Below are 21691 nucleotides of genomic sequence, written 5' to 3'. Positions count from 1 at the left end.
CCTCCGGAAGTGTGAGTTCAAGGACTAATCTTTCCCAAGCCCTCGCCCTCTCTAGTGCTTGTTCATTGCCTGTTCTAAGTGCCATTTGCAACCGGACTTCCCCTTCACATCGGGCCCACTTACAGAACTCAGACTTCCATTTCTCTACACTGGGTCCTTTATTCGCCTTCCACTAGGAAGTTATAGTTCTTTTCGCTAAGATCAACCCCAGGTCAAGGAATTTACTAGTGATTTTGTTCTTTGAGGTGTGGGGAAACCAATGCAGAACACAGTGTGCCATTGAGGCCGGTAAGTCTCGTTCTGTAACCTCTAGCAATAGCTCCGTCACCCCCTGCCAAAAAGAGCCCAGTGCTGGGCAGGACCATAACATGTACGGGAAATCAGCCACCTCCTCCGGACATCGTGGACAGGCCGCTGAATGGGTTGGGAAATATATATGTAAGCGGGCTGGGGTCAGGTATGCCCTGTGTAGGATGTGAAAATGCACCAGCTGGAACCTAGCATTGCGCGTCCCCTTCCAAGCCCTTTCCACTATTCCATTCCACGCCGCGTCAGGGATCTCCTGCTCTATATCCACTTCCCATTTAGTCTTTAGGGCTAGCAGTAGAGCCAGAGCCTCCATGGTCATACGCTTATATGGGCACATGACAGCTTTGATGGTCCCCGCAGCCACCACTACATATTGGCAACCCATAGCCGTTGGAGGTTCTGACATGTCCAATTTCCAATGCTTGCGAATCGCCGTCGTTAACGCAGCATGCACCAGAAAGTCACCCCTAGGTAGTTCAAAACGTTCTCTTAGAAGGTCAAATGGCAACAACGAGCCGTCTTCATTCAAGTCACATATGGTCCCTAATCCTTGTTGTTCCCAGGCCTCCAAACTTTGCCATGAACCTCCGTGAGGGAGTGCTCTACACATTTTCAGTGGGATCTCGGGTGCATAAGGGATCTTTATCCCCCCCTTTGCAGGTACCTATACCAACACTTCCGGGCTGTGGCAAATTCCTGAGAGAGATGCATATCCCCCATCGGGAGGCACAGAACTATGCGAGACAAAACTTGCACGGGGCCCGCCGGCTCACCGGACTCCCCTTCTTCTCTGGTGGCCCTCGCTACCCACTGCGTGAGCCACTGCAGCTGAGCCGCCAAATAGTATGACTCATAATCCGGGACCGGTAATCCTCCCTCGGCCAGGGGCCTCATAAGCGTCTTGAGCGCCACCCTGCGTCTGCCCGACCCCCACAAAAAGCCATTGACCATCATCCTGAACCTTCGGAAATAACTCGCCGGGATCCAGACCGGGAGAGACCTAAAAAAATAGAGCAGTCTCGGAAGGGTCACCATCTTGAGGAGTGCCACTCTCCCCGCTATAGATAGCGGACGCATGCCCCAGAAGTCAAAATTTGTCTTGGCGCTCTTAATCGCCTTCCCCACATTCCCTTCCAAGATGTCACTCTGGTCATGGTAAATTGCCGTGCCCAAGTAGGGAAGGCATCTCTCCTCCCAGGCCACCCCTTCAGTAGTTTGCGGGCACGCCCCACGTTCTCGGGTCGGGAATAGACACGACTTTGCCCAGTTAACCTTCAGCCCAGCCACCGTTATCCGCTAAGAACATCAAGAGGTCATCAGCATAGAGCGCAATATGATGCACTTGCCCGTAAACATCCAACCCCTGGTATGCCTGACCCATCCTAGCATGCGCCGACAAAGGCTCCACCGCTATGGCAAACAGCAATGGTGAGAGGGGGCAGTCCTGACGCGTGCCCCAACCCACTACACATGTCTCCGAGATTACTACCCCCGTCCGAACCCTGGCCGTTGCATCCTTATACAATAGAGCCGTCCAACTCACAAAATCCGGACCCAACCCCATCCTACGCATCACATGAAAGAGGTAGTTCCACTCCAAGCTATCGAAAGCTTTTTCAATGTCGACAGCAAACACCGCCGCTTCATCCAATTTATAGGTGTCAGCCTCCAGAATATAACGGAGTCTTCGAATATTAAGCGCAGTGTTGCGGGCCGGGATGAACCCGGACTGATCTTCTTGAATTAGCGTGGACATGTGGGGGAGCAAACGCGTTGCCAGAAGTTTGCTCAAGATTTTATAATCCAGGTTGAGCATAGACAGCGGGCGATATGCCAACCTATCTCAGGGCTGCTTGCCTGGTTTTAATAATGGGATAATGATAGCCTCTCTGGTAGAATCCAGTAACCTACCCAGTCTCTTAGCTTCGTTGTAGAGCCTCGCCATCCGGGGCGATAGGAGGTCAATGTAAGTGAGATACAACTCCACCGGTAAGCCATCTGAGCCTGGTGTTTTGTTCCTTGCCATACTTTTAATGGCTACCCTTACCTCCCTCACCTCTATGCTGCCACCTAGTAATTTCGCATGGTCCTCCCTTCAACTCCGGTAAGTGCAAATCTTCCATGAAGGTCTGGAAGTCATCTTCCGAGGGCAGTACCCTGCTGCGGTAGAGCTCTGGGTAGAAATAAAAAAAAAGGTAATTTATTCCGCGTTGATCAAAACGGTCCAGGCCCATATGATCTCTGAGCTCCAATATAACTGAGCCATGGTGAGCCGGGTTGACCAGCAAGGCCAGAAGGGCTCCCGTTTTATCTCGCTCCGAGTGCGACCGTGTAAGATAGGACTTGTGGCCAAAACATCGGAGGCGTTCTACCGTCGCCGCGGCCGCTCCCTGGCCTCCAATAAGGTATCTTTTTCATCCGGCCGTTCTGGTCGCTCTTTCTCTCTCTAGGGTGCGCAACCTTTCATCTTCCCGTTGGATGTCTTGAAGTAAGATCGTCTGAACTCCTGACACCGTTGCAATGCAGCTTCCATGCACTACCGTTTTGAAGGCATCCCACTCAATAGTGGCCAACCCCGCAGACCCCTCATTAATCTGAAAGTAATTATCTATACTCAAGGCTATAGTGGTTCTGAAAATCTGATCCTCAAGCGCCTCCGGGCGCAATATCCAGGTAGGAATTCTGGGGCGCAGTCTCGACCACTTCATCTGGGCCATCAGCGGGTTATGGTCAGAGACCGTGCGAGTGAGGTACTCACTAGTGCATATCTCTCCATGCACATCAGGGTAGCACAGGAATGCATCTATACGGACATGCTACTCGTGGAGGGCAGAGAACGAGGAATAATCCCTATCTGTTGGATGCTGAGCCCTCCAGGTGTCAACCAATCCCCACTGTGGCTGCCAGGTAGATCGCGCAATTGCTAGCTTGCTCGCCGGTGCATTCGGTAATGGGGGGTGTGATCGGTCTAGGGCAGAGTTCCTCAATCTGTGGGGCGCGCCCCCCCTGGGGGGCGCGACACCATCCCAGGGGGGGCGCGAACTCCACTCCAGTCGTCTCTTTGTTTCCTGCGTCCGTCCCAAGCCTTCTTAGCATTTACTCCGGGATGGTTGGAGGGGGGAGGGAGGGGAAATCGACCTATTCTTGTGTCTTGATAACTCTCCCAGGAGGGGGTTAACTAGTCGCTGACATGCTCGAGCTGCAGTGGACAAATATTCTCAAGGGGGTTTCAATTCAGAATGCCTACATTTGTGTAGCCTCTGGAACCCGCTCTGCTGCTCTCCAGAGGAATACTATAAGTTTCCTATTACCTGACATCCTTATAATGTACAAAGTCAAATTCCAGTTAGGAATATAGAATGTTTTCTAAGTGGGGAATAATGTATGCCGAGAGAAGAGCACAACAGACATGAACAAGCGGCAAAGTTTTACCTTCCTTCGTCCACTGACCCTCAGCACCAAAACAAAACCCTTTGATAAACAAGCTGGTAATATGCATATCAATACAGGCATGCACCCTTGTTAAGCAGGTTTTTCGAATCTTGACCTAGACAAAATAAGAGATGTGAATGTTTGGAAAGGTCTACGCAAGGGAAGAACAGCTAAAAATGTCCACTTCTCTGTGACAGACCCAGTGACTCCTTCACGGAACCTTTCGAAGCTTGTTCTCCAGCAGTGCCACCATCAGCATACACTTCTTATTCACACAGAGGCCCTTAGGCACGGATACACTTACTTTTCCATAATTGTTTGCACTAATATGGTGACTTGTGTTAAAGGCGGTTGCCTTTCAAATGTATTAAAGAAACTGCAGAATTGCAAGTTTTCTTTTCCCTTGGGAGACATGCACTTTTTAGCCCTATGCAAACGTATCAAAGGCATTAAGGTGCTGCATTTTTGGCGGTGCATAGTTCATTAAACCCACTGAGGTATTATGTAAGTCGGTTGTTACAGCACTTGACATCCCCTTGCATACTTCATTACACCCATTAATGTATTATGTAAGCAGGGTGTTACAGCACTTAGTCACATCCGTGCTTACTTCACTACACACACTGAGAGTATATCACCGAGGTAATCAATTGCTATAAACGTGGTCATCTCTAACACCCTACTGACTGCACCTCTCCATCAAACAAATTTAAATTCAGCGTTGCAAGGGAAACATTTGGAAAGTAATGGCCCAGACCACTGCAAGGTGCTGTGTTGGAAGCCAATGGCAAATTGAGTGCTATATAAACCCAAATAAATAACCAGACAAAATGGCAGAGTTTCTGCCTACGCGCATTGGTGCTGCTCCACCTTTTACACAATAATATAAGAGTCGTTTTTAAAGCAAAGTTGTCCATGATGCCCATATGTACCATTCATTGCAGACCTTATTTATTTGACTGAGATTTTGTGACTTAAATTTAAAAATACAAGGTAACCTGCTGAAAGGCAAGCCCAACTTTTGAGTGGAAGGGCTGCACAGATACACATCCCTGAAATAAATAGTGCATTCTATACGCCATAAAGGTACAAAAAGTATACTTTGGCAGTTTAATCACAGTATCAACCTGGAATGATGGTGTGTCATGCAACATCCATTAAAAAAGTTTATTATAGCTCAATACAGGACCTCACATATGAGAAATGGGAGGGTGTGACCGGGATTATTTGCAGTAATATTAGTTAACTGCTGTTGTGTTACATACTGAAAACACACATCACTATCCCTGAATATTAGATGTACACACATTTAGTATTTGATCAAAGAAGGCATGAAAGAGCTGAGACTGGATCATAAAATCAAAGCTGGTCCGAACAGGGGCCCCCAAAATACATTTCGCCAGAGCCCCCAAAATCCCTAAAACGTCCCTGAAAGTTTCTTTTAAAATTAAATTGGCAGGCGCGCAAAATGCCAGCCAACCATGTGTTGTTTAAACAGCCTGCAAATTGCTAAATATGGTTATAAATAAGAAGTATGTATTAATTTTTAATGTTACTTTTCTGTCTTTATTCCCTTTTATTATCAGTCATGGCTCATTCAGGCAGCTCTAGAAAACAATTAAAAGTTCTTTCAATTTATATTTGCTGTTCAAAGTCTGCACAGACAAGTGCTGAAAATACAACTTTAGGTGACTGCTTATTTTTATACCATCTGTGACATCAAAATAATGAGCTGGCGACCCTAATCATGAGACTGGAAGTTTGTTGAGGGATCAGCACCTTATTTATTTCCTCCACCCTGATCCCTGGTTACTGCCATAATAGCAATAGTTTAACACATTTGAAACCCTTTGCTACCGTCAATAGCATGCTGAGTTACTTCAAGTGTCGGGTAATGCACCCTGCATTCAGACCACTCACTCCTCATTCTTGTCCTTCACTTTCACCCTCACCCAGCACTCACACTGATCCCGATGCACTCACACCATTCACCCACTTACCCTCCACTCACAGTGATCACTCTGCACTCACAGTGATCACTCTGCACTCACAGCGATCACAATGCTCTCACACTGATCACCATGCGCTCACAACATTCACCCACTTACCCTCCACTCACAGTGATCACTCTGCACTCACAGCAATCACAATGCTCTCACACTGATCACCATGCACGCACACCATTCACCCACTCACCCTGCAATCACACTGATCACCATGCACTCACCATTCACCCACTCACCCTGCACTCACACTGGTCACGGTGCACTCACGTGAAACATCCTTTACAACGCAACTTTTACAACGCACTACCATTACGACGCAACTTTTACAACGCAAGTCATTACAACAAATTGCGCTGGAGGGCGCTCTAGGATAGGGAATAGTTTAATTACTATCCAACACCTTCCCTACTATCCACAGGGACTGGAGTTGGAATAGTAAATTAAACTATTCACTATCCAGCGCCCCCCAACGCAAGTCGTTGTAACAACTTGCTTTGTAAAACCTGCGTCGTAATGGCATGCGTTGTAAAAGCATGCGTTGTAACGTCATACATCCTGCAGTCACACCATTCACTCACTTACCCTCCACTCACAGTGATCACTCTGCACTCACAATGCACTAGCGCTGTTCACTCTGTACCTCACCCCGCAGTCACACAAGCACACTACTCAACCTCCAGTCATGACACTTTACTCACCTGTCCTCCTCACTGCTCAATCTGCAATCTCACTCCAATAAGCCCACCACTAACCATACATTAATTTGTCCCACTCTGCACTAACATGCGCACCCAAATTCATATGGTCACCTCACTCACCCCTGTACACAAGTATGGGCATGTTGTGCCCCATTAAGGTTTTCGTCCTAAATTACAAAAGGAAACATCTATGAACAATTTATGAACCTTTTATCTTGGAAAGTGGTGTTTTAGGCTGCGTAATAAGCCTCTGTCATTTCACCACACTCACTCACAAACCTGCAGTTTACTAAACACTCTTATTGTATTGAACATTTGCTGGATATGCCCGGAATGTGCGCATGGCGGTCGATTCCGGAAATTTCTGTCAGGTGCTGGGGGGGCCCAACATCTAAAAAAAAACAGCTGGGGGGGCTCAACCTTCAAAAGTTTGAAGACCTCTGGTCTAGGGCAATATTTGTGACACAATTAAAATCCCCTCCCAGGAGCAATGGGCCTACCAGGACTGAAGCCAATGTACGGGACAACGAGGAAAAGAAAGTGGGCCGCTCTACATTTGGGGCATACAGACATCCCATCGTTAAATCCCTACCATCTAATTTCCCCCGTACCACTACGTATCTGCCCTCCGGGTCAACCAATTGTGTTGTACACTGAAATGGGACCCCCGCCCGTATCCATATGAGGATTCCTCTGGCATAGGCCGAGAATACAGTGTAATAAACTTGACCCCTCCACCTGCGTTGTAGAGCTTTCCACTCCTTTGCCAAGAGGTGCGTCACCTGTAGAAAGGCGATATGTACACCTCGCCTTACCAAAGGAGTGTATCTTGTGGCGCCTATGCTCAGTTTTTTTTTTTTTTTCAGTTTCAAAGCTTTATTTCGACAGCATTGTCATAAAAGCATTTTCACCCATCTCTATACATAATAAATACTATTCTATTTTACAACAATTTAAAATACACATTAAACAAGTATGCTATCAAAACACATTTTAGAATGTACAGCCACTTACAAATGGGAACCTAATATAAAAGAAGTGGATGATCAATTACAAATATTCTACTAATTTTAGCCAAAATTCATTAAAATAAAGTGCGAGTGCGTAAAATCCATGCCCAGCCCAGATATTTGGCTAATGCAATAGCGAGGCTGGGGAACAATTTGTTCTTAGCATTCTAAGTGCTTCTTGGTGCAATCTGGTCCCTAAGTTACTACATAAGGGTTTTAACCATCTTTGTCTTGGGGCCACGTAAAGGGGGCAAACAAACATAAAATGTGGAATGTCCTCAACATGATCCTTGCAATGGGCACAGATGTTAACATTACCGGGGGACCATTTTAATGTAAATGCATTAAGCGGTAGGCGACCCACCCTGAACTGGAAATACAGCTTTCTGGCCAATGGTCTTGTAATCAAGTCCCAATAATGTTCGAATGTTGGGGCTAATTTGTGTTCCAAATATTGGGATGTTAACACCGAAGGCTGGTTAGATGTCAAAACCGAACTAAGTGTCATGTCCCAATACAATTTCTTTAACAAATCCTTGGAAGGGAAAGCTGCAGGATCAATGGTAGTCCATAGGTGGTCAAGATGGAGCTTATTTAGTAGGTTTCTTATTTCTTTTAGCCACAAGATTTTGTGGAACCGATCAGAGTTGACAATGTCCATAAGTGCTGCAGCATAATGACCCAATTCAGGCGTGGTCTTTATGCGCCTCCAGAATAATAGAGGACTCAGACGAGCCTGGTCCTCGATTTCTTTCCTCCCGAGATCATAAAGGAGAGGAATAGCTGGAGTACTCTGTGGAACGCCAATCAGTCTACGTAAGAATTTGTTCTCGGCAATTGTCAACCCTTTGATGTTAGCAAACCCCCATAATTCTGCTCCATAGAGACATGCACCAAGAACTTTCATGCTATAAATCTCCATGACAGGTTGAATAGGTTTTGTCAATGAAGATTTATGCTTCGGAGCTATGGCCCCCGACAGCTGGTGGAACTTTAAAACAGTAGAATTAATGTGCGAGTTCCACTGCATATTCCCCTGCAAGTTGATGCCCAAATATGTGAAGGCATCCACCTCTTCTAAAACTTCCCCGTTGTAATACATTGCCCCCTTAAATGACTTAGCAGGATTCATGTTCATAAATTTTGTTTTTGCAGTATTCAGTTCCAAACCTCGAATCCTACAAAAGTCTCCAAAGGCATTAATTGACTTTTGTAGCCCACTTGGCGTTCGCGATATCAGGAGGGTATCATCCGCGAACATGAGTACCGGAACCCGCACCCCATTCAAGATGGGTGCATCAGTTGGTGACTTCTTAAGGTGATCCACTACTCCATTGATATAAAGTGAAAATAGGGTGGGGGCCAGGACGCATCCCTGTCTCACCCCACGCTCTACGGGGAAAGAATCAGTGACTTCGCCCTGTGTCCCCCATCTAACTTTGGCGTAGTTGCCCTCATGCATACGCACTAGCAATGATAGTAATTCAGGCCTAATTCCAAGTTCACCTAGCACATTCCATAATTTTTGCCGTGGCACTAAGTCAAATGCCTGTTTTAAGTCTACAAAGACGGCAAACAATGGGCCATCTGCTAGAGTGACATTTTTCCAATATAAGGTTAAGAAGTGGAAAACCTGATCAATGGAGCTGGTTAGGGGGCGAAAACCTGCTTGATAAGGCGAGAGGACTCCATTTTCATCTATCCAGTCTTGTATTTTATTTTGGATCATTCTACCCATCAGTTTTTGCGCTGAATCGATAAGGCTGATGGGTCTATAATTAGATGCTAAGGCCTTATCACCTTTTTTGTATACTGGAATGATCTCTGCGCCTTTCCAAGAGGCAGGTATTGAATTTGAATTTGAATTTAAAAACATTTATACAGCGCTCGTTTACCCAGCGGTTTCATGGCGCTAGTGTTAAGAACAGTGGATGGCAGCAGCAAGAAAAGGAAGTCTAAGTCAAATAGGCCTGCATAAAAAGGAAAGTCTTGAGGTCCTTTCGAAACTGGAGGTAGGAAGGTGCAGTGCGTAAAGTTGCCGGGAGGGAGTTCCAAAAGGCTGGGCCCAAAACGGCGAATCTCGCTCCACCCGCCTTCTGTTTTTTAAAACGAGGGACGGTTAAAAGGGCCAAATGCGTGGAGCGGAGTTCTCTGCCCGGGAGGTAGGGTTTAATGGCGGAGCAGATGAATTCGGGAGCGGTGCCCGATCTGGCCTGGTAGGTGAGACAGCCGAGTTTAAAGAGGGCACGCTCTTTCACAGGAAGCCAGTGTAATGTTTTGAGCAATGGAGTGGCCCGATGGTATTTAGGTAGGCCATGGATCAGGCGGGCAGCCTGATTCTGTACCAGTTGCAAGCGACGGATCGCATAGGCAGGGGCCCCATTGTAGATTATGTTGCCATAGTCTATACGAGACAGTACCATGGCCAAGATAACAACAAAGAATGTACAGAGTTCCCCCAAAAAGATTATTTGACTAAATTAACCCATTAAAACCTCTCTCTTGAGTGTGTGATAGAGCAGCAAGCCACTCTAGAAGCTGTGGACTCACTGATGCGACAAGAAGAATGGACCTCTCCTACTCCCATTGCCTTTATCATGGAGCTGGCACACATAGCCCTGACTGAGAACTTTTTTCGGTATGAATCACAACTGTACCATCAGGTCAGCGGGACTTCGATGGGTTCGACATTTGCCCCCAGTCTGGCGTGTATCTACATGGAATCTTTTGAAAAGTACCATATCTATCCTCCGGAACAGAACCCCTTCCGAGATAACCTCACACTCTGGCGTCGCTACATTGATGACATTTTAATCTTCTGGAAGGGTGATCGGGCCAGCTGTGAGGCTTTTTGTCTTTGGATCAACCAACAGAACCCCTTCCTGAAATTTACGGGTACCATCTCTGAGAAATCCATACCGTTCCTAGACCTTACAATCCAATTGGGTCCATCAACTGTTACTACCACTCTGTACAAAAAGAAGACAGACAGAAACAGCCTGCTCCTTTACAATAGTCACCATACGAGAGCACTGAGGGAGAATTTACCCTTCGGGCAGTTTCTCCGTATACGGAGAAACTGCAGCTCTGTCCAGGACTACAAGCACGAAGCAAGTATACTCCAACATAAGCTGCAAGATAGGGGCTACCCCACTCGGCTACTTAAGACATCATGCAAACGAGCACTTAACAATAACAGAGAGTCCTTACTTGAAGTCCACACCAAGGAAAAGGAGGATGTAATCACATGTGTCACGTCCTACACCAAGCATTCGACATTTATCAAAAAGGTTGTGAACTCACATTGGGGGATTCTCAACACAGCTGGTTTGGAGTTTCCTCGCCCGCGGTTCGCATTCAGGAGGACGGCGAATCTCAAAGACACCCTGATTCACACTCGCCCGAAGAAATCAAGTACACGACCGGTCAATACCTTGTGGGACCTTCCACCGGTCACTGGCCATTACCGTTGTGGATCGTGTGTAGTCTGCCCCCAAACAATCCAAGGCAAAACCATTGAGCTGCCCAGGAACTTTACTTGGATCATCAATAGACACACTAATTGCAATAGTTCACGTTGCATCTATGCACTGACATGCCCCTGCAAGATGGTCTATATTGGGATGACGATGCGCCCGGTAAAACTACGAATCATGGAGCACAATAGCAATATTCGCTGTCATAAGACTCATACCAAGCTATATGAGCACTGCAGACAAGAAAATCATGTGGCTGAGACCTTGAAGTGGACTGTACTGGAATGCCACCCCTCAATAAACCAACAGGCCCTCTTTAAAATGGAACAAAGATGGGTCCATCGCCTTCATACGGATGAATTTGGCCTTAATGATGCGGTGCCCTGGACTATGCTGACCAGATAGTTTCTACTGCCTAATTAAAGAATACCGAGTTCACAGTACCATTGATACACTCGGTACCTAACCCGTTCCAAGATGGCGCTCATTGTTTTGAGACGATACTAATAGGGACATCATTGCTTTCGGTGCCCTAGCGTGCCTCGTCTCCTAGCAACGCCTACGGGACACGCCCCCCACGGCGCCCGCGCGACCGGCTATGTTTAGCGGCGGTGAAGCAGTCCGCTTCTACCGGCGATCCTGCGGCATTTCCGTTGTGGGCGGGGTAGGTGACACACGCCTTGCCAGAAGCTTGCAGGTAAGGGAGGCTGATCCTACACGATCGCCACGATTCTACACGGATTGAGGCATGTATCAGAGGTAAGCTCCACCGCCCCTTACTTTGCTGACGAGCAGGACGTTTGATCTGTTCCCAGGTACCGACCTCATAGCACTGGCCCCACCAGGTCAGCCGGTTTGAAATCCAACCAGGGACCACGGGTAAGCGCCGCGGTTCCGCGAACACCTCATGCTTTTGACTCACCTCCCACCCGGTGCAGTTTACCTAAAAACGTTATCACTATATGAGCATGACTGATGCCTTCCAGTACACTACTAGCTGTTTTAGTGATACCTTGAAATTTCACTCCTATTGTGGGTGTGTAAGCACATACCTGTAACACGTGCATGACACACATGTGTCACCCATTCTGGTGTGGCACGTTTCTGAGCTGTGATCATACTTAGTGCTTGCCAAAACGCGAATTACCAATGGCGCATGTTGGTAAGACAGTTCTCCACTTTAATTTAACTTAATTTACACTCCCTTTTACCCTCTCTGACACAAGTGTGATAATCTCACAGGGGTTGGGACCCCCCACAATACACAATGACTTGCATGCTATTTTCACATGCAAACTATGTTTCGGGTTAACAAACCCATGATTGATGGTACCCTTTGTTTGTCTCCTTCTCTAGTCCCAGGGAGGGCCTCAATGAAGGGTTGATTCTGCGACACCTCTCAGGTCGTATACTTCCTTAACTTTTGAGGAATCCATGAGCAATCTTATGAGCAATTGGTCCTGATGAATTGCCTTAGAGGCAAGAAACATGTTGACCAGACCCGGACTGAGGGTTGAATAAGGCCTGATTACCCTAACCGTCACGCCTTAATACCCCTCAACTTTTCACGGTTTTTATCAAGGCAGTGAGCCATGCTATTAAAGGTTTCCCTGTTGGACTCTACTGACCTTTTTTAACCTCACTCACGCTCACTCATTGCACTCCCCAGGTCCCTCACACACATGCACTCATTGGCTAAAGGAATAAAAGATCTCCGCTAAAGTGCAGCACTTTGGTGCTGCCCGACGGGCATTGCATCGCCAGCCTGCCGAAGGAGCAGGATAGCCAATGATGACACTGGACAATCATCGGGTGGGGTGACAGTAGTCATCCAGCCTTTGACTTGTGTGAGGCATCCTTGATTCCGATAAGGGACTCCCACTTTCCCTGCTCTATCACACACTCAAGAGAGAGGTTTTAATGGGTTAATTTAGTCAAATAATCTTTTTTGGGGAACTCTGTACATTCTTTGTTGTTATCTACGCTATAGGACACGTACATTGGACCCCGTTAAAAATTTGTCCAACCCCCGTTCCCCCTTCTTGTGACAGTACCATGGCCAACACAATTATTTTTAAAGCAGGGGGAAAAAAAAAACGGGAAACTTTCCTAATTGTTCTAAGGGAAAAAAAACAGGAGGATACCACGGAGGCAACATGTGAGTGAACAGTGAGTTGGGAGTTAAGGAAAATCCCCAAGGTTTTTACTTTGGATACAGGGAGTGGAGGGGTACCAAGGGAAAGTGGCCAAAAAGAGGGGGACCATGGACTGCAACCACCTCCGGTCAAGACCAACTCGGTCTTGTCCGGATTGAGTTTGAGGTGGTTGCAGTTCATTCAATCTTGAATGAACGTCATTACTGTCTGGATGTTCTGAGCGGGTGAGGATGAGTGAGACAGGTTGAAGATTAGCTGGAGGTCATCCGCATAGTTGAATACGGTGACCTCCAGCTGCTGTAACATAAAAATTAGGGGAAAAATGTATAAGTTGAACAAAAGAGGGGAAAGAGATGAGCCCTGGGGGACCCCGCACTCCACCTTGCGGGAAGCAGCGGCGAAGCCAGCCAAACGGACCGCTTGGGTTCTCTCAGCAAGAAAGGACTCGAGCCATGAGAAGGCCAAGCCTTCTATGCCCGCCGCCCTGACACGGCTAAGGAGGATGGAGTGGTCCACTGTGTCAAAGGCGGCGGACAAGTCTAGAAGTATCAGGGCTTGCGGATGGTTGATGTCGATGCCTTCACGCAATTTGTCCATTACTGAGATGACCACTTTCTCAGTGGAGTGCAGGGGGCGGAAACCAGCCTGACAAGGGGAGAGGCAGTGATTTGCCTCAACATGGGTGCTCAAAATGGTGGTAACATGAGTTTCAAGGACTTTTGCAAGGTAGGGCAGAAGGGAAATGGGACGGTAATTAGAGGGGGAGGATGAGTCGGCGTCAGGTTTTTTTAAGATTGGAATAACAGCCGCCGATTTGTGTGGGCTGGGAACAGTACCGTGCATAAGAGAATCATTAAGAAGGGTCAAAGGTGGTGTGGGACAGGCTAGGTAGATTTCCTTGAGGACACGAGCAGGGGCAAAGTCCAGAGGAGAGCCTGATTTGACCCGATGGAGCAAAGAAGAAAGTGTGTCAAGGGTTAGAAGGGGAATATTAGCCAATTTGAGGATAGTGGGTGGTGGGGAGGGGTTGACAAATGTGGGGGGGCGGGGGGATGTTATGTTTGATTTTGACAACCTTGTCAATAAAGAACTCATTGAGCGAGTCGCAGAGGGACTGGGAAGGAAGAGTGGTGACCGTGGCTCTACTAGAAGATGCTAGTTCATGAATGGTGGAGAAAATTTCCTTCGATTGGGACTCAGCTGTCATTATCCTGTTGGTATAGTAATCAGTTTTTGCTTCGAGAATGCCCATTTTGTAGGTTTGTAGAGCAGATAAATAGGCAGACTTTTGTGCAGTGCCGTAAGTTCTTCTCCAAACTCGCTCGGCCCTCCTTGCAGCTAGTTTCTTTACTTTAAGGTCGGGAGTAAACCAGCGGTTGGCTGCGTGGGCCCGTTTAACTGTGAGCCGCCTTATGGGGGCGAATTCATCACCTGCCACGGTGAGCCAATTGTTTATAGCGGCCAACTGGGAGGTAGCTGCAAGGCCGGAAAGATCGGGGCTGGTTTCGGCCAGAGCTGAGCAGAGAGATGGTAGGTCTGTTTTGCCCCATTTCCGGACCCAAATGTTTTTGGGAAGCGGGGGTTTAATCAGAGGTGCTAGGGCGAGGGAGAACGTGATGGTGAAATGATCTGACCAAGAACACGGAGATATTGTAGGGGATGTAAATGGGACGTTCAGTGACCAAATTTGATCTAGCATATGACCGTGTATGTGGGTGGGACTATGAATGAGCGGCAAGAAGTTCAAACTAATCATAAGACTGGTAAACTCCTTTGATTGAAGGCTTTCGGCAGAATCGTTAGGCCAAAAGATGAGGTCCCCTAAGACTAGTACAGATGCGTTGTTAATTACCAGAGTAGCCAAGAGGGTCTGGATGTTGGTGAGAAATGAGGGAGTGGGTTGGGGGGGACGGTAGATTAAGACAAAAGTAAGGGGGGCCTGGTGAGAAGTCGAACGGGCTACGAGGTAATCAACATCAGGGATGGGAAGGGAAGGGAGAACTTGGAAATTAAGATCAGTACGAGCTATTAGGGCCACTCCTCCACCCCGCTTGCCTTCTGGGCGGTCCGCTCGAATGGCGGAATATGAAGGTGGCATAGGTGCAGATACCCGCTGAAGAACTGTTTGAAATGGTAGAAGTGAAGTTATACCGGGATTTGCCAAAATGGTAAAATGGTATGAAGAAGTAGCGTTGGTGGTGGAGTTCAATCAGAAGAGGAAGAGCAGGAAACACCTGTCCCCTTACACAGATCGTCGCCACTGATAAAAAGACTGGAGGCAGGAAGAATGTTGAACAGCCATTATTCCTCACCGCTCCTCTCTCCCCCAGTACAGGTCCCACACATCAACATTCTAAAGCAGCCTCCTAAGTCCCTGGGAGGTGCCAACCAGAAGCGCAGGGTAGGGGAGGTGGAACGTACCAAGTATGATGATAAATACCAGTAACATTAAATGATGGCACCTTGGGTAATGTAAAATATAACAGGGATAAGAAAAACAAAACGTAACTGGATTGTAACAGGACACATTTGGGTCAGGCAAATTATTGACCAATTTGCGGTAGGTGAGGGAAGTTGCCTGCTTCTGCATATGCTCTGTCAATAGTCTGTCTTCCAGGGGGGTTGCCTCTGGAACCTCACAGTTGGACGGCAAGACCGCCTGCAGCGCATGCTTTATCTGCAAATACTTAAAAAGTTCAGTAGGTGCTAGCTCATACTGCATCTGGAGATGTTCAAATGTCTTTCCCTCCCCTTTATACCACGTCACCCACGGTGGATATACCAATAGCAACCCATTTATCGAATCCTTTACAGTTTTGAAGGCCGCCCAGGAGTTTTGTGTCCTACAGAGGGGTAAGTTGGGTTATTATTCCTTTCCAGCCTAACTTAGCGTGTGCTGCCATATGTGGACCATCTGCCCTGTGGGACCAACCACTGCCAGCGCTCGCTTCTTGTTATAGAGTGCCGACATCATGCTCCCAACCCCAAGTACACTCCTATCTGCCTTGAAAGTCGGATCTGTCTGTGGTGCGTGCATCCACTGGTTGACCACCTTCAATTGGACTGCCCAATAATACAGCTGTATGTCGGGGAGCTCAATGCTGCCATGAAACCACCCTCTAGTCAATTTACGTTGAGCTATGTGTGCAGGTCTGTTCCCCCACAACAGCCTGGAAACCTGAGCCGCTATTTTTTTAAAATAGTCCTCTGGCACTGGGGACGGGGGTATTTTCCAGCACATAGAGGAAATGAGGCAGTGGCATAATTTTAAAGAGCGCTGCCTTACCCAACAACGGTCAACGGAAGGGTTCCCCAATGAGTTGCAACTCTTTTTAAGCGTTCCAGGGGGGGGGTGTTAGATTCCTTTTCATAAACTCGCCCCGGGTCCGGTGTGATATAAATACCTAGATATTTAAAAGCCTCATCAGAGATCTGCAGCGAGCTGTGGCAGTGGACCATGGAGCACAAACAGTATCAATTTCGACCAGTTTATTGTATACCCTGAAGCTCGCCCATAAAGTTCACATACGTTCAGGAGCACCAGAAAGGATCGTTTGGGGGAGGTCAGGTAGAGTAAAACGTCATCCACATATAATGATATGTGGTCTAACCAGTCGTCCGTCCATTTAAGACCTCGGATCTTTGGCTCCCATCTGATCCATGCCGCCAGCGGTTCCAACACCATAATGAAAAGCAGCAGCGACAGCGGGCAGCCCTGACACATGCCCCGGGTCAATGGGAAGTCATGGGAGATATGACCATTAGCATTCACGTGCGCCATTTGTTTTGTGTACAGGAGACGCACCCAAGCACAGAATTTTGGGCCAAAGCCCAGGTGTTGTAACACCGTGAACTATATCGAACGCCATACGAGCATCCAATGATAGGAGAACAGCCAGTTCTTGGAGATAGGGTTTACGGCCCAATAATCCATGTAAACGCCTCAAATTTAATGCAGTATTTCTACTAGTTCGGGCTGGACTGTTCCCATGAGGCACAGGGTCGGACTGATTTGCATATAGCCATGTCTGAACTGGGGTGGCAGATTGGGCTAAAGAACGGTGATGGATCAAACCCAGATCTTTTGACTGGGTGTGAGTGTTTGATTGGTTCTGGTGTTCCGTCCATCACCACCCCCTTTTGTACCGCTTTGGCCGCCATAAGTGTGGCAGGGTATGCTCAGACGTGAGTCCCTTGCTCACTTTGCCACTGGATTCAAGCAAGCCGGACTGAAGACGGCAGGAATGCCAGAAACCGGTCCTCGGAAGCTTGTTTCCGGTCCAGGGAAGGCATGGCTTGGCAGTTCGGGCTGGACTGTTCCCATGAGGCACAGGGTCAGACTGATTTGCATATAGCCATGTCTGAACTAGGGTGGCAGAGTGGGCTAAAGAACGGTGATGGATCAAACCCAGATCTTTTGACTGGGTGTGAGTGTTTGATTGGTTCTGGTGCTCCGTCCATCACCACCCCCTTTTGTACCGCTTTGGCCGCCATAAGTGTGGCAGGGTATGCTCAGACGTGAGTCCCTTGCTCACTTTGCCACTGGATTCAAGCAAGCCGGGCTGAAGATGGCTGGAATGCCAGAAACCGGTCCTCGGAAGCTTGTTTCCGGTCCAGGGAAGGCATGGCTTGGCAGTTCGGGCTGGACTGTTCCCATGAGGCACAGGGTCAGACTGATTTGCATATAGCCATGTCTGAACTGGAGTGGCAGAGTGGGCTAAAGAACGGTGATGGATCAAACCCAGATCTTTTGACTGGGTATGAGTGTTTGATTGGTTCTGGTGCTCCGTCCATCACCACCCACTTTTGTACCGCTTTGGCCCATAAGTGTGGCAGGGTCTGCTCAGACGTGAGTCCCTTGCTCACTTTGCCACTGGATTCAAGCAAGCCGGGCTGAAGACGGCTGGAATGCCAGAAACCGGTCCTCGGAAGCTTGTTTCCGGTCCAGGGAAGGCATGGCTTGGCAGTTCGGGCTGGACTGTTCCCATGAGGCACAGGGTCAGACTGATTTGCATATAGCCATGTCTGAACTGGGGTGGCAGAGTGGGCTAAAGAACGGTGATGGATCAAACCCAGATCTTTTGACTGTGTGTGAGTGTTTGATAGGTTCTGGTGCTCCGTCCATCACCACCCCCTTTTGTACTTCTACTGGGCATGAACCCAGACTAATCCGGGTGAATCAGGGTAGTGAGGTGTGGGGTCAATCTAATCGCAAGGAGCTTCGCTAGAATTTTGGCCTCAGCGTTTATTAAGGATATGGGGTGATAGGAGGCGCACTCCTCCGGCAGCTTCCCTGGCTTCAGGATCACCACCACTGTGGCCAAACGTTGGTCCAACGGGAGCTCGCCCATCTGTAGACAATGGAGAAACAGATCCAGCATATATGGGGCTATACCCGCCGTCTTTTTATAAAGTTCTACGGAGGATGCCGTTAGGCGCTACCGCCTTTTCAGATTGTAACGAGCCAATCGCCACCTGCAGCTTGTCGGCCGTGAAGTCCGCCTCTAGTTCATCGGCCCCCTCCATTGTAAGTTTAGGCATTGCAATGTCTTTTATATAGGACAGCGCTTCTTCTACAGTCATCTCTGACAGAGATGTGTAGACTTGTTGGAAGTGTCTTGCTAACATATGTACTATCTCAAGCGGGTCTGTTGTTACCGCAGTGCTATCCACTGTGTGTCTCTTTTCTTTTTTGTCCAGCCACGCCAGGAGCTTCACAGCTTTGTCGACGGTCTCATTTATCTTATGTTGTGTGGCTGTCAGTTTGAATTTGGCCCTTTCCCATAGGTAGTCCCTATGCAATTGTTGTTTAAGGCGCAAGCATTGGGCCGTGTCCCGTGTCGTATTAGAAAAGTGTTGGGCCTCTGCCGCTTGTAACTCCGTCTCTTTGGCAGTGAGCTCTTGCTGCTGGTACCATCTATGGCCTGTAATAGATGTGATGGCCTGTTCCTTTAGAGTGGCCTTATAGGCCTCCCACAAGGTGATCGGAGATTGAACCGACAACACATTTTCCTGGAAGTAGTGTTGTGTTGTTGAGACTATGGCTTTCCTAACCCTGGGAACCTTCAGGTAGCCTGGGAATATGGGGAATATACGCTGTCGCCACCTCTGGTGATATGTGTATGTTAGTATTATCGATGAGTGATTGGAGATGCCTCTAGGTCTGATCTCAATCCTGTCCTCGTGTGTCATACTGTCGAAAGATGCAATAAAGTAGTCAATTCTAGATAAACTGTTGTGCACCCCCGAATGAAATGTGAATTAGCGCTCAGCGGGATGGCAATGGCCCCATACGTCTGTAAGCCCCAGCACACACAGAAAGCCCCTCAGATGTGATGCCCCCAGTGTACGTGCCCTCGTGGGGTGCTTATCCAGACCCCCATCTATCGTTGCATTGAAGTCCCCTCCAATCAGCAATTCCCCCTCTGGGAGATCGAGGAGGAACTCACTGAGGGCAGGGAGGGTAACTGCATGTAAGGCTGGGGGAACATAAACAGTCACAATATTGATAGGGTGTCCTTCCGACTGTCCAATAACTGCCGCAAAGTGGCCACCTGTATCTGTCTTTGTCTTATGTATAATGAGTGGCGTTTGCTTCCGAACCAATATACCCACCCCTCTAGAACCCGATGAGAACTCCGAGTGGGCCACCATTTTAAATCCCCATCTGTTCAATGCCTTACAGGAGGCACCAGTAAGGTGTGTCTCCTGCAGTAGGACCACTGCTGGGGAGCTTCTTTTAAGGCATTGTAGGACCAGACCCCTTTTTATTTTGTCCCCGAGACCGCGTACATGCCATGTAGCCAACTTTAGGGAAGTGATTCGTGTATTTGGGGACTGCTCTCGCTCAGAGGACTGTGAGTTTGGCGTTGCCATCATTGTGAGTGTACCTAACTGGCGTGGCGGATTCCGATGAGCATCGCCCTCGCCAACTCATGTCTAGAAAGGTGTCATGTACGTGTGCCTGGGTGGTGCATTCAATACAACAGAACCACAGCAACATACCCCTACCCTCCACTCCCCTCCCTGCCTCGCTGCCAGACGGATTCAAAACTACGCGCCACCCCAACAGTGCAGAGTGCTCAATATCTCCTCTCATAACAGTACTTGCGTTTCGGGGTGAGGAGTCCATGGGTTGCCGTAGTGCACCCCCTCCTTGAGGCTAAATGTACAATTAAGTCTCGCCGCAGTAGTCTGGCCAGCCATTTCACCAATGGTCCTGGGTCTGCCCTCCATCTTTGGGAGGTTATTGCATTACTCAGTCACTCAATGGCAGAGCATCCCATGTTCTGTTGCCGGCAGATCCTGATCGGCTACCGCAATGGCCGCGAGGTTAGTTTGTGCCATGTCCCCTACGTTACTCTTCAACATCCGACCTATTTGCACTGCTTTCTATCTGCCCCTGTCCATGTTCTTCGGGGTCTTCCTCCATCTTCCGTTGTTGCTGGCGCCTCCCTGGGTGTCTGGACCTCCCCACCTGTCGCCACCAGTCCAGCCACTCCTGGGATTCCTCGGGTGTGTTGAAGAACCAGGTTTTCCCAACCGCCACCACTCTTCACTTTGCAGGAAACAACATGGAGTAAGCCAGTTCTCTGCGATGAAGTTCTTTCTTAACTTCAAAGAAGCTCCTGCGGCACTTTGAAACCACCGCTGTGTAGTCAGGGAAGAAGGATATCAGTGAGTTATGAATTCGAATCGGCGGGGCCACTCTCGCAGTCTGAAGTCTCGCGACCCTGTTGTGGAAATTAAAGATTCGGGCCAGGACAGGTCTGGGAGGCGCCCCGGGCTTAGGCTTACCTCCCGGCACTCAATGTGCTCTTTCCAATGAGAAAAATGTGGAGAGTCTCCTTGGCAGGAGTCTGGTCTTTATAACTTCTTCAACATATAGGTCCATGGCCGGGCCTCCTTGACTCTCCAGAATGCTCGTAAGGCGGACATTATTGGGGCGAGAGGGCCCCTCCAGTACTTTGTTTTCTGCCTCAAGGTGTCCCACTTTTTTAATCAATGGGGCCGTATCCCTGGACAGAGTTTTCATCACTTGTTCCACCTCTGTGACCCTCGCAGTCATTTTCTGGAAATCGGCCCGTAGAAAAGATACATCTGTAAAAATGGTGCCCACCATTGACTGCACACTCGTGAGGGCCGCCATAATGTTTTCTAACGTCACTTTACTCGCCCCCTTTCCTTCCGGGGCCTTATCCTGCTCATCCTTGCGTTGCGTCAGCACCAGAATGTCCCTTGCATAGGCAAACTTCTCCAGCTTGCCCTGGGTTGTCGAGCGTGGGCCCCTTCCCCACATATCTGCCCGGTGAACTTTGCTCCGATCGGTAATCGCCGCCGCCAGCCGCGGGAGTACCTCCACGCGCGGCCTGATGGTTTTCTCTGTCACGCAGGTAGCTGGGAGGGACCTGGGTCGAGGATCGAGAGTCATACACTCAAAGGACACACCAGCACCGGAGGGTCACCTTGCAGGGCCAGATTTCTGCCGACTTCAACTTCGTAGCTATGGTGGGACTATATCCGGATCCTAGAGATGTCTGTATTGTGGGTTAGAGCAGCCGCGGGCCCTGGGCGCAACCGCAGGATGTAACCCACGGGCAGTGC

The 21691-nt window shown here is 48.5% G+C and overlaps 1 protein-coding gene across 1 annotated transcript in view; it reads right to left on the bottom strand.

Annotated features, from left to right (window-relative positions):
- Positions 1-21691, bottom strand: part of LOC144756240 (calcium-activated chloride channel regulator 1-like) — a 705782-nt gene that overhangs the window by 131641 nt on the left and 552450 nt on the right. The window lies entirely within an intron of this gene.

This window comes from Lissotriton helveticus, chromosome 1_1 (assembly GCF_964261635.1).
Source record: "Lissotriton helveticus chromosome 1_1, aLisHel1.1, whole genome shotgun sequence".
NCBI classification, from domain to species: Eukaryota; Metazoa; Chordata; class Amphibia; order Caudata; family Salamandridae; genus Lissotriton; species Lissotriton helveticus.
This window is presented reverse-complemented; position numbering and strand designations above follow the sequence as displayed.